Source organism: Mobula hypostoma, chromosome 22 (assembly GCF_963921235.1).
Source record: "Mobula hypostoma chromosome 22, sMobHyp1.1, whole genome shotgun sequence".
In the NCBI taxonomy this organism is placed as follows: domain Eukaryota; kingdom Metazoa; phylum Chordata; class Chondrichthyes; order Myliobatiformes; family Myliobatidae; genus Mobula; species Mobula hypostoma.
Window position 1 is genome coordinate 48,302,306 of NC_086118.1, and position 13,430 is coordinate 48,315,735.

Here is a 13,430-nt window from a genome sequence, read left to right on the forward strand (position 1 = left end):
AAAGCAGATCTCCAGAGAGAAACAAAGTTAACATCTTTCAATCCTGTGAAGTGTTTCTCTCACGCTCTATCCCCTTCTCATTCTGACCTACATGTACTATATGTGGCTTCCTTTTCTGCAAATAGTGAGGCCCAAGGTAGGTTGAGGAGCATCAGCTGTCCAAGTATCTAGTAACATACTGGGTAACTCACTTTCTGTTAGCTATTTCTGCTGCAAGTGTGACATTGACTAAGTTATCTCACCACCAGCACAGCCTGAGCTGCTGAGTACGGACCTACTGTCCTGCTTTTGGCGACTTTTACCTGCCTTTATTTCTCAGTTCGAAATGTCAACTGTACTTTTTTCTTTAGATGCTGCCTGGCCTGCTGAGTTCCTCCAGCATTTTGTGTGTGTTGCTTAGGTTTCCAGAATCTGCAGATTTTTGGGACCTGCCTTTATTTCCTAGCTTTCGTTCATTTTCTCTTCTACTAACTACACATTATCCCACTGCCTGGGTGACCTCACCACGACAGAAATATTCTCTTTGTCCTATCCACCCCTCTTCCACATTTACTACAACTTAGAATGAAACATTAACACAAGAGATTCTGCAGATGCTGGAGATCCAGAGTTAACGCAACAACAAACTGCTGGTAGAACTCAGCAGGTCTGGCAGCATCTATGGAAAGGAAGAGTCGATAATTTGGGCTGAGGCCTTACTGTATTTGTTTTCTTACTTTCCCAGTTCTGACAAAAGGGTTTCCCTGCTTCCACAGATGCTGCCTGGCCTACTGAGTGTTTTCACCATTTTCTGTTTCTATTACAAATTTTCAACACCTTCAGTTTATTTTTATTTTTGCAATGTTTCTCTTATCTGATTGAAGCACATCTAACATTTTCTCATTTTCTTTTTTCAAGCAGCCAGCATTTGTGCTGATCCAACATCTAACCACATCCTCCAAGAGAACCACAACGTTGTTGTGGTTTGGATGGTTGTGTGCCTCAAAGACCAAGAAAGCTGTGTTGGCTGGAATCGGGGCTTTATACTTAGGCTCTTGGTAGGGTCACCCATGCCAATTCAAAGGGTGGGGGACAGATTAAGAGTGGTTCATCAGCCCTCCAGGTTCGGGGGTTCAGCTCAGGGCTAACAACCTTGACTGGTAAAACAAAATTGTTATGGAAACAGCATCGAAAAATCCTTCTGCATCTGAGTGAGACAGTATTCCTTGGCCTTTACCTGGGACTTGCATGACTGACTGTGGTGAAAACCAAGAGGAAGCTGCTGAGACGATGAAGGAAACCCAGAGTTGAAGGACCTCCATTGCTGCCCTAAACGCCCGCACGTAATGGGCAGTAAGTAAATATCTAACCACATATTACAACACTGCAGAATGGTAGTGTTCATTTAAATGGGTATCTTTGCTTTCTGTTCACCTACAGGGCATCTTTCCTTGCCTCTTTAACTCTGCTTTACCTGCCATGGGGCAGCACAGTAGCTAGCATAATATTTTATAACACCAGTAATCCCAATTCATTTTCCACTGCTGATTGTAAAGTGTTTGCATGTTCTCCCCGTGACCTTGTGGGTTTCCTCTGAGTGCTCTGGTTGTCTCCCACATTCCAAAGATGTTCTGGTTAGCTGGTTAATAGGATGGCGCAGGTATTGGGCCAGAAGGGCCTATCACCATAGTGTATTTCTAAGTAAACAATTCCTCAAAAGACACAAGGTGTTTACTGCGTTAAAAGTAAAATAATTCAAATTCAGTCTGAGAGTGAAAGCATTGTGCAGAATCATAAAATGATGTGGCATGGAAGAAAATCTTTCTTCAGTTTTAATTTTATTGAAAAAAACTGCCTAATTATGTCACACCCTGTCCTTTCTCCATAACTTTGCAATTTATTTTCCTCTAAGAGGATGTATGCTGACTTTTCTTTTGAAAGTCACTGTTGAATCTGCTTCAGCCGTCAGTCCATTAAAGTTCATTATAAATGCCTGGTGGAAGTCAGTCCTCAGTCACATGTTGTAAACGTTTGATCTAGTCATGCTGCAGTACCAAATAGCAGAAGCAGAGTAGAACAGACTATTATTCCCACTTTTTCAGAAAGGAACTGCTTTTCCATGGATTTCATTTGCAATTTGGTTAAGTCTGATTCTCCTGGTTTCTGGTGCTCCTTCCTGTGGAAACAGTTTATCTTCAATTATTTGATCCAAATATTATGGTTCCCTTAAAAAAAAATCCCTCCAGCTACTGTAGCAATGAGTGGCAGATCGTTACATTTAAACAATATGTAAAAGGCACATTTTTGTAAAGAGTAAAAATCAGATCAAAATCCAGAACTCAAGCAACTTTCTGACATCTAGTTCCTCCTTGGCTGACGCCAGCACACCCTTGGGTTGTTCTGGTTGTTAATGCAAATGCCTGATTTCACTGTGTTTCAATGTACAATGCCTATAAAAAGTATTCCCTCCCCCCCGTAAGTTTTTGGGTTTTATTGTTTTACAACATTGAATCACAGTGGATTTAATTTGGCTTTCTTGATACTGATCAACCAAAAAATACTATTTCGCGTCAAAGTGAAAATAGATTTCTACAAATAGGTTTAAATCAATTACAAATATAAAACACAAAATAATCAATTGCACAAGTCAGTATTTAGTAGAAGCACCTTTGGTAGCATTTATAGTCTTGAGTCTGTGTGGATAGGTCTCTATCAGCTTTGCACATCTGGAGACTGCAAATTTTCCCCGTTCTTCTTTATAAAACTGCTCAAGCTCTGTCAGATTGCATGGGGATCGTGAGTGAACAGCCCTGTTGAATTCCGGCCACAAATTCTCAATTGGATTGAAGTTTGGACTCTGACTTGGCCACTCCACAGGACATTAACTTTGTTGTTACTAAGTCATTCTTGTGTAGCTTTGGCTTTATGCTTGGGGTCATTGTCTTGCTGGAAAACAATTTTTCTCCCAAGTCACAGTTCTCTTGCAGACTGCATCAAATTTTCCTCCAGGATTTCCCTGTATTTTGCTGCAATCATTTTACCCTTTATCTTCACAAGACTTCCAGGTCCTGCTGCAGTGAAGCATCCCCACAGCATGATGCAGCCACCACCATGCTTCACAGTAGGGATGGTGTGATCTTAATGATATGCAGTGTTTGGCAGCATTTAGTCTGATAGCCATGAAGCTCAATTTTGGTTTCATCAGGCCATAGAACCTTCTTCCAGCTGACTTCAGAGTCTTCCACATGCTTTCTGGCAAACTCTCGCCAAGATTTCATGTGAGTTTTTTTTCAACAGCAGCTTTTTCTTTGCCACTCTCCCATAAAGCTGCAACTGGTGAAGCACCCGAACAACAGTTGTTGTTGGTGAAGTCTCTCCCACCTCAACCATTCAACCATTCCTCCAGAGTTGTCATAGGTCTCTTGGTGGCCTCCCTCACCAGTCCCCTTCCTGCACGGTCACTCAGTTTTTGAGGACAGCCTGCTCTAGGCAGATTTACAGCTGAGTCATATTCTTTCCACTTCTTGATGATTGACTTAACTGTATTACAAGGGATAGTCAGTGACTTGGAAATTTTCTTGTATCTATCTCCTGACTTGTGCTTTTCAATAACCTTTTTGCAGAGTTACTTGGAGTGTTCTTTTGTCTTCATGGTGTAGTTTTTATCAGGATACTGACTCATTAGCAGTTGGACCCTCCATATCCGGGTGTATTTTTACTACGTTCAGTTGAAACATCTTGACTCTCCATCTGGAGGTGTGGAGGTTATCTCCATTTAACTAATTATGTGACTTATGAAACCATTTGGCTGTACCAGTGATGATTTGGTGTGTCATATTAAAAGGGGTGAATACTTATGCAATCATCTATTTTGTGTTTTTATATTTGTAATTAATTTAGATCACTTTGTAGAGATCTGTTTTCACTTTGACGCAAAAGAGTCTTTTTCTGTTGCTCAGTGTCAAAAATAAAGCCAAATTAAATCCTCTGTATGTGGTGACGCACTTTTTACACAAGCGAACCGGCTCACAAAATAGCCCACGCACTACATTGGTGACCCCGACGGTCCAAACGGGACTTGGACCAAAGATGATCGACTCTTCATCTGTTCACGCAGTTTCGCTAAAACTGCCAACTTTCTGGATGCTGTGACCACGCGTGTGGTTTGACCAAGCAGAAGCCCAGTTCCAGATTTGGCAGATATCTTTGGATTCCACACGTTACTATTACATGGTGAGCTCCCTTGACCAGGAGACAGCTGCACGGGTTGGGGATTTCATACAGTCACCCCACAAAGAAGGCAAATATGCAGCATTCAAAGCACTGCTCAAAGGGACCTTTGGCCTCTCACGGCATGAGCAAGGTGCCCGCTTGCTGCACCTGGATGGTTTGGGAGACAGGCTGCCGTCAGCATTAATGAATGAAATGCTGGCCCTGGCTGAAGGACACAAGCCCTGCCTCATGTTTGAGCAGGCATTCCTAGAACAACTGCCTGAGGACATATATCTGCTGCTGGCCGACGCAGATTTCAGTGACCCTCGGAAGGTGGCGGCCCGGGCAGACGTGCTGTGGAATGCCAAGAGGGAGAGCGGGGCGTTCGTCGGACAGATTACCAAGCCACGCACCCAACAGCAGACCAGACCAGGCCCGACAACGGAGCGCATACAACCCAGAGGAAGGAGTGAGGAGGCCAATGTACAGTGGTGTTTCTACCACCAGCGGTGGGGCACAGAAGCTCACCGTTGTCGCCCGCCCTGCATGTTCCCGGGAAATGCCAGGGCCAGCCGCCGCTAATGGCTACAGCAGCTGGCCACCAGGATAGCCTCCTGTACGTCTGGGACAAACAGTCGGGACGCTGCTTCTTGGTCGACACCTGAGCGGAGATAAGCGTCTTACCCCCGACGGGGTATGACACCCGCAACGGAGATGGGAACCATCCTGAGTGCCGCAAACGGCAGCACGATTTGGACCTACGGCACCCGCACAGTGCAGCTACAGTTCGGCGCCAGCCAGTTCACGTGGGACTTCACACTGGCAGCCGTGGCCCAACCACTCCTGGGGGCGGACTTCTTGCGAGCTCACAGCCTGCTGGTTGACTTGCAAGGGAAAAGACTGGTCCATGCCAAGACTTTCCAGATGTTCTCCCTGGGTGAAGCCAAGTTGCCGGCCCCTCACCTGGACTCCATCACGCTGTCTGACAACGAATTCACCAGAATCCTGGCGGACTTTCCATTGGCTCTGGCACCGCAGTTCACAGCAGCCATGCCCAGACATGGAGTACAGCACCACATTCCGACCCAGGGACTACCCCTCCACGCCCGCGCACGAAGGCTCTCCCCGGACAAGCTCTGCCTGGCGAAGGAGGAGTACAAGAGGATGGAGGAATTGGGGATCGTACGTCGATCCGACAGCCTATGGGCCTCCCCCCTGCACATGATGCCCAAAGCAGCCGGGGGCTAGAGATCATGCAGCGACTACCGCAGACGAAACGAGGCTACAACTCCAGACCACTACCCCATGCCGCACGTACAGGACTTTGCAGCAAACCTGCATGGGGCAAGCATCTTTTCCAAAGTAGACCTCGTCCGGGGGTACCATCAAATCCCAGTACACCCTGAAGACATCCCCAAAACAGCACTCATCACCCCGTTCGATCTGGTCGAATTCCTCTGAATGCCATTTGGCCTGAAGAATGCTGCACAGATGTTCCAGCGACTAATGGATGCGGTGGGACGCGACCTGGACTTTGCGTTCATCTATTTGGACGACATCCTCATAGCCAGCGGTAGTCGTCAGGAGCATCTGTCCCACCTCCACCAGCTCTACTCCCGCCTGAGTGATTTCGGCCTCACGATCAACCCGGCCAAATGTTAGTTCGGACTCGATACCATCGACTTCCTGGGCCACAGGATTACCAAAGACGGGGCAACACCTCTGCCCACTTCACCCGGCCCAACACAGTCAAAGGCCTGCAGGAGTTCGTTGGTATGGTGAACTTCTACCACTGCTTCCTCCCCTCAGCAGCCCGTATCATGCGCCCTTTGTTCACCCTGATGTCGGGTAAAGGCAAGGACATTACTTGGGACGAAGAGGCCGCGGCCACTTTCATTAAAGCCAGGGAAGCCTTGGCAGATGCCGCGATGCTGGTGCACCCCAGAACAGACGTTTCAACCGCCCTCACAGTGGACGCATCCAACACAGCAGGCGGTGGGGTGCTGGAGCAACTCATCAAGGGGCGCTGGCAACCCCTGGCGTTCTTCAGCAGGCACCTACGGCCACCCGAACTCCCAAGTACAGTGCCTTCGACCGGGAGCTGTTGGCACTATATCTGGCAATCTGGCATTTCAGATACTTCTTAGAAGGCAGGCCTTTCACTGTGTTCATGGACCACAAACCGTTGACCTTCGCGTTCACGAAGGTGTCCAACCCTGGTCGGCCCGCCAGCAGCGACATCTGTCCTACATCTCCGACTGCACGACAGACATCCAGCATGTCTCGGGAAAGGACAACGTCATGGCGGACGCACTCTCCAGACCAGCTATCCAGGCCCTGTCCTGGGGGGTGGACTATGCAGCACTGGCAGACGACGAGATGCCCAGCTACAGGACCGCAGTCTTGGGTTTGCTGCTGCAAGACTTCCTCATAGGCCCGGTGAGAGGACCCTTCTGTGTGACATGGCTACCGGCCAACCTCACCCCATCGTCCCAGCAGCCCGGCGGCGGCGAGTTTTCGACTCCATACATGGCTTGGCACACCCATCTATCAGAACAATCGTCTGGATGGTCTCCAGCAAGTTCGTGTGGCATGGACTTCGCAAACAGGTCAGCGAATAGGCCAAAACGTGCACTCAGTGCCAAACAGCCAAGGTGCAGCGGCACACCAAAGCCCCGCCGTAGCAGTTCGAACCCACCCGCCAGAGGTTCGACCACATTCATGTGGATATCGTGGGGCCCCTGCCAGTGTCGCGAGGAGTGCGGTACCTCCTAACTATGGTACACCGGTTCTCGAGATGGCCAGAGGCGGTCCCGCTCAACGACACCACTGCCGATTCCTGCGCCTCAGCACTGATTGCAACCTGGGTAGCACGCTTCGGGATACTGGCCCACATTACCTCCGACAGAGGCGCCCAGTTCACCTCCAGCCTGTGGTTGGCTGTGGCCAGCCTGTTGGGAACACAATTACACCACACAACTGCCTACCACCCACAGTTAAATGGACCAGTGGAATGCTTCCACCTTCACTTAAAGTCGGCTCTCATGGCCCGCCTGAAAGGGCTTAACTGGGTGGACGAGCTTCCCTGGGTCCTGCTTGGAATCCGCACTGCACCCAAAGAGGATCTACACACCTTGTCGGCCGAGCTGGTGTACGGCACACCCCTGGTCATCCCAGGAGAGTTCATACCAGCCTCAAGGGGACAAGAGGAAGAACCTGCAGCAGTCCTGGACAGACTATGTGAAAGGCTCGGCAACCTGGCCCCTGTACCGACTTCACAGCACAGACAGATCCCGACCTGTGTACCCAAAGACTTGCAGAACTGTAAGTTTGTATTTGTACGAAGGGGCGCACACTGGGCACTGCTACAGCGGCCGTACAAGGGGCCGTTCAAGGTGATCAGTAGCAACGGATCCACGTATGTTCTGGACATTGGGGGGAGAGAGGAGGTTTTCACGGTGGACCGACTCAAACCGGCCCATGTGGACTTGGTGCAGCCGGTCGAAGTTCAGGCACCATGGTGCAGAGGCAGACCACCCAAACAGAGACTGATCCAGACTGTGGACATTGGGGTTGTATCGCTGGTTCTGGGGGGCGGGGGGGGTGGTTATGTGGCGACCCACTTTCTACACAAGCGAACCAGCTCACAAAATAGCCCGCGCGCGGGGAGAGACTTTTGTAATGCACCTCTGACGTCATTTCTGCCCGGAGAGGGCTGGAAGGGAACTGCTTAAAAGCCAGTGCCGTGAAGTTTGAATAAACGAGTCTCGAGTGCAACTTACAGACTGCGTGTCGTTATTTCTAGCTCGGTGTGTAGCACATCGCTACATGTGATTCAATGTTATATAACAATTATAGCATGGAAACAGGCTATCTTGGCCCTTCTAGTCTGAGCCAAACTCCTACTCTCACCTAGTCCACCGACCTGCACTCGGTCCATAACCTTCCATTCCCTTCCTGTCCCTATATCTGTCCAATTTAACTTTAAATGACAACATCGAACCTGCCTCAACCACTTCTGCTGGAAGCTCGTTCCACACAGCCGCCACTCTCTGAGTAAAGAAGTTCCCCCTCATATTATCGCTAGACTTTTGCCCTTTAACTCTCAACTCATGTCCTCTTGTTTGAATCTCCCCCACTCTCAATGGAAAAAGCCTATCCACGTCAACTCTATCAATCCCCCACTATCAAATTTTAAATACCTCTATCAAGTCCCCTCTCAACCTTTTACGCTTCAAAGAATAAAGACCCAACTTGTTCAACCTTTCTCTGTAACTTAGGAGATGAAACCCAGGCAATATTTTAGTAAACCTCCTCTGTACTCTCAATTTTATTGACATCTTTCCTATAATTCGGTGACCAGAACTGTACACAATACTCCAAATTTGGCCTTACCAATGCCTTATACAATTTCAACATTACATCCCAACTCTTATACTCAATGCTCTGATTAATAAAGGCCAGCATACCAAAAGCTTTCTTCACCACCCTATCCACATGAGATCCACCTTCAGGGAACTATGCACCATTATTCCTAGATCCCTCTGTTCTACAGCATTCTTCAATGCCCTACCATTTACCATGTATGTCCTATTTTGATTAGTCCTACCAAAATGTAGCACCTCACATTTTTCAGCATTAAACTCCATCTGCCATCTTTCAGCCCACTCTTCTAACCGGTCTAAATCTCTCTGCAAGCTTTGAAAACCTACTTCATTATCCACAACACCACCTATCTTAGTATCATCTGCATATTTACTAATCCAATTTACCACCCCATCATCCAGATCATTAATATATATTACAAACAACATTGGACCCAGTACAGATCCCTGAGGCACACTGCTACACACCGTCCTCCAATCTGACACACCGTTATCCACCACCACTCTCTGACGTCTCCCATCCAGCCACTGCTGAATCCATTTTACTACTTCGATATTAATGCCTAATGATCGAACCTTCCGTGTGGAACCTTGTCAAAGGCCGTACTGAAGTCCATATAGACAACATCCACCGCTTTACCCTCGTCAACTTTCCTAGTAACCTCATCAAAAAATTCAGTAAGATTTGTCAAACATGACCTTCCATGCACAAATCCATATTGACTGTTCCTAATCAGACCTTTCTATCCAGATAATTACATATACCATCTCTAAGAATACTTTCCATCAATTTACCCACCACTGACGTCAAACTCACAGGCCAAATAAAACAATAAAACAGTACTTATAAAACAATAAAACGTGAAAACTTTTGCGGTTGGGAGGTGGGGTGAATACTTTTTATAGGCACTGTACATATGATAAAATAAATGAATCTGAAAATTTTCTACAGTTGAGATGGAACTTGCCTTTGTTATTTCAAGATTCTGATTATTTCAGCATCAGAATCAGGTTTAATAATGTTGCCATATGTTGTGAAATTTGTTATGTGGCAGCAGTACATTGCAACACATCATTAAAATCCATAATTTACAGTAAATATATACTGTATATAGATTTTAAAAAGTTAAATTAAATTAGTGCAAAAAGAGAAAAATGGTAGTGAAGTGGTGGTCATGGGTTCATGTCCATTCAGAAATCTGATGGCAGAGGGGAAGAAGCTGGTCCTGAATTGTTGAGTGTTTGTCTTCAGGTTCCTGTATCTCCTCCCTGGTGATAGCAATAAGAAGAGGGCATGTCCTGGGTGATGGGACTCCTTAATGATGGATGCTGCCTTTTTGAGGCATCACTCCTTGAAGATGGCCTGGATACTACAGAGGCCAGTGACCATGCTGGAGCTTACTAAGTTTACATCTTTCTGCAGCTTATTTTGATGCTGTGCAGCACCCCCACCCCCCCATACCAGAAGGTGATGCAGCTAGTTAGGATGCTCTCCATTGTACCTCTGTAGAAATCTTGTGTGTCTTTGGTGACATACCAAATCTGCTAAAGCACAGTCATGTTCTTCACCGGCCTTTCTGCTTTTACTCTGTCAACTCGATGTCATCCAAAACTCGACTTGTGAAATGATGTATATGAATATCAAAGGTCAAATTGTCTCTAAAAATTCTTGTCTACACTTACAATTAGAGGAATCATTACAGAAATTCTCTTTCTGAGATTGAGAATAACTTACTTCCAGTTTTGCAGGTTCTGAAGTGAACCGACACTGTACAACTCATGCTCAGTACTATTTATTTATTTACTTTTTTTCCCTATTTGCCCAGTTTGTCTTTTTTTTTGGTAGAACACATTAGTTGTTTGTCAGTCTTCACTGATTCTATTGTAATTCTCGGTTCTACTGTGAATACCTGCAAGAAAATGAATCTCAGGGTAGTAGATGGTAATATCTATATTTACTTTGTGCTTTTTGAGCCTTTAAGTATTCAATGAAGCCATTAATTGAGGAATTGAGGATATTAAGAAATCATCTTGAACCTATGTAACCTCTGGCTAAAAGAATAATTGGGACTGAATAGGAATTTCTGAACTGAAGTAAAGTCTATCTTCAGCAGTTAGCTAAATCCGGCTTATACTAGTTCTCCCTTGGTTTGCAGGGAGACATTGAGAGTTTAATAACATTGTACATTGTACCCTTGTTTGATTAGGGAGAGGAGGACTCACCGATAAGGACAGGAATGAACATCCATCTGTAATTAAGTAAGGGGCTAGCAAAGGGAATAACCGATAAGGACTGGAAGCACATCCATCTGTAATTAAGCCTTGATCTAGCAGACTCTCTTATCTGTAACTAAGTTTCTCACCAACAGACTTAGTGGGTGTACCAGTTCAAATAACATCTTGCAACAGTAACGTATGGGGCTTACTATGTATAAATATACGGCTGTAACCTGACCAAGAGGGTCCACTTGTCAAATGGTGACAGTACTTACGTGCCTTCCCTCTGACAACTGGGTCTCAAACTCCTGCAGGAGGGTACGCAATAAACTGAGGTAACTATAAGAAGCTGGTCTCCTGAGTTTTATTGAGTTTCGACTTTAACATAATGGAAATGCAAACTCTTGGAGGTGGTTGGTGGGATTGTTATGTGTAAGATTTAAAGTAACTATTTATGTCTTGCCAGGTACTGTTGCCACAAAACAACAAATTTCATTACAGATGTCATTGATACGGAACTGCTGGCTCCTATGGAAAGAAGTAAAAAAAAGTTGATGTTTCAGGCTGAGACCCTCCATCAGGACTTTTGATAGATCAGGGGTTCCCAATCTGGAATCCATGGACTCCTTGCTTAATAGTATTGGTCCATGGCATGAAAAAGGTTGGGATAGATCCTGCCTGAACTCCTGAGTCCCTCCAGCATGTTGTGCATGTTACTCTGGATTTCCAACCTCTGCAGACTCTCTTCTGTTTCTGTTAGTTTCTGATGCATGGCCTCAAGGTTTTTTCAGATCCTCTGTAACTACATTACTTGTAACTACATAAATTGCTCTGTTCACAGTTCTCCAAATACAGTTATATATTTTTGACTTATAGTTATTAACTCTGTATTTTCTATGCCATTTTACAGCCAGAGCTAGTGAACATCTCTGACCACCAATTTTAAAATGTAGTCACTATTGTTTTGAAGGGTGATTATTAGTTTGTCTTTTATTTTCAGGTCCTGGTCATTGTGCAGTGTCTCAAGCTTAAACTAAGATTTCAGAGCATCTTATTAACTTGGATTCTTGGAGACCAGCCTTTGTCTCTATTTAAAAATATCATTACAGAATAAACTGGACCTATGTAAAGCTGGTTCCAATTTATTGTATAAATATGAATAGCTGGTTCACAGACAATAAGAGTAGAATAAAAGTAATATCAGGGTAAAACTTGTCTTTTGTTTTTCAGGGTGTGGGATGAATGACATTCAATTGAATCTTTGAACAATGTTACGTTCCCCTGGGTATCTCAGAATGACCCAATTTCACTGTGGACATTCCATCTTTAATACTTCTTTGTTAATCATTTATACATAAAATGCACCATCAAATACTAATGTTTCATCAGTTTTGATTGTTAATTAAATAGATCACAAAGTAATTTGTTATTTAGTTGAAATGTCTTTCATCCAGTATTGAGGAATTTAAAGACCACAAGTCACGAGAGCAGAATTAGGCCATTCAGTCCAACATGGCTGATTTATTTTCCCTCTCAACCCAGTTCTCCTGCCTTCTCCCCGTGACCTTTGATGCCCTTACTAACCAAGAACTTATCAACTTCCATTTTAAATATACCCAATGGATTGGCCTCCACAGCCATCTGTGCCAATGAATTTCACAGATGCACCACCTCTGGATAAAGAAATAACCCCTTATCTACGTTCTACAGGGACGTCTCTTGTATTCTGAAGCTGTGCCTCTGGTCCTAGATTCTCTCACTATTGGAAACATCCTCTCCATGTTCACTCCACTTACACCACCATCATCCTACCCGTCTCTGAATTAAATTTCAAGCATAAGCTCTCAAAAATATGTTAGTTTTACAGATGTGGACACAGAAGGATGAGCCATGATTATATCCAAGTCAATTTGTAATTCCAAAGCTACTGTTTTTGACGGCAACTTAAACCTTGTTTCATTAAATTCATACACATAGGCTATCTATAATTTTGTTTGACTTTAACTTTAGGGTTAATTTTCAGATTCTATGTGTTACCATGATTCACTGTATCCATTTTAGCAACAAGCAAGTTTTCTTCTTAGTGCTTAAACACTTCATTTAAGCTAATTGAATTTATAATGCAGTATTTATTGAAGTGTTCTGTTTTGTAAAATGATGATTGAAGAATTTAATTCCAATATTTAATGTGTCCAATGATAAATTTCTTTAAGTTCGTTTCAGACTATGTCACTACTGACAGAGATGTTGATTAAACCAAATCTGAGGCTTTCATTGTCATTCAATAGATGATCTCAACCACACATTGTTAGCAGTTTTATTTAGAATTCACCTGAGGTTAATAAAACCTGGCATTTAAGCTTATACATACAATATGCTGGAGGAACTCCAAGTCAGGCAGCATCTATGGAGCGAATAGACAGTTGATGTTTTAGGTTGCGACCCTTCATCAGGAGATGAAGCCAGAATAAGGTGCGGAGGAGAAAGAGTACAATTTACAAAGGGATAGTTGGAAGAGGTTAAGGGGTGAAAAATAAGGAATCAGATAGGACAGAACAGTGGACCATAGAAGAAAGGGAAAGCGAAGGGGCACCAGAGGGAGGTGATGGGCAGGTGAGAAGAGGACGGGTGTTTATG